Source organism: Sinocyclocheilus rhinocerous, unplaced genomic scaffold (genome assembly GCF_001515625.1).
Source record: "Sinocyclocheilus rhinocerous isolate Xijiao unplaced genomic scaffold, SAMN03320098_v1.1 scaffold1274, whole genome shotgun sequence".
Classification (NCBI taxonomy): domain Eukaryota; kingdom Metazoa; phylum Chordata; class Actinopteri; order Cypriniformes; family Cyprinidae; genus Sinocyclocheilus; species Sinocyclocheilus rhinocerous.
Genome location: NW_015626966.1, coordinates 38109 through 39226, shown reverse-complemented (window position 1 = coordinate 39226; position 1118 = coordinate 38109).

Genomic DNA, 1118 nt, shown 5'->3' with positions numbered 1-1118 from the left:
AATCTCCATCACCTGCTTTCAGATGGAGCGGCATTTACTACACAGAGCCGTAGTTCACTGATAATTAGGCAATATCGCGTTCATTATCGCAGGCGATTCAGTCTGCGATAATGAACGCAATATTGCCTAATTGTCAGTGTACTACGGCTCAGGTGATGGAGATTTACTACTAATCACGGAACCGGCTTTACTGACGAGATGCGCATGACAATCGCATGCGATTAATTGCACAGCCCTTGTGTGTGTGTGTGTGTGTGTGTGTGTGTGAGCACCAGAATGTGTGTCTATGCATGTAGTATTTTTGTTTAGGTCTGTTTCCACTTGTGCTCAGTGAGGAATCCTAGAAATGCAGTAGTATAAACATATCCAGTGTCTTGATTGGAGATCAGAATTATTATTGTTAGTAGTAGTGGTGGTAATAATAATAATAATAATTCTGATTATTATTATTAAGCACAGTGTGCCTCATTAGTTCTCATTAGTTAACCTTAGTTAATTAACATTAACAATGAGCAACAGCAACATTTATTACAGAAGTTATTATACTTTGTTTAAAAACTACAACTATTAGTTCATGTTAGCTTGGGTCCATTAAATAATACAGTTACAACTTTTGCTTTTAATATAGTGTCATTAAATGTTGAAATTAACTAAGACTAATAAATGATTTAGAATAATTTTTCATTGGCAGTTTATGTTAACTAGGCTAATACATTAGCTAATGTTAAAGGTGCAATAGGTGATTGTCTTCAGAAACATTTTTTGTTATGCTGGTTGAAAGTCTCTTCACATCCCCACAGCAATCATTAAGTGGTCTAAATGTATTTATATGTATTTATATATTCTGTGGAAGGCGTAGGACCAAGAAATGTTCATCCAATCAAAACGCTCAGTCCGAGCGTTTTAATTGGCTTTCCTACCTGCCTGTCAAATATGTATTAGCATACCTCTGCGCACCTGGTTCACGCAGACATGATACGTCATCAGAGCGAGAATGGCAGGCAAACATTAACAACCTGATCTTCCTTCCTGGTAATGTAGTACTTTTACTAACTGTACTATAAAGTTTTCTCACCGATGAATGACACATGATGTATTGTAGTAATGTTGTCTCTAGT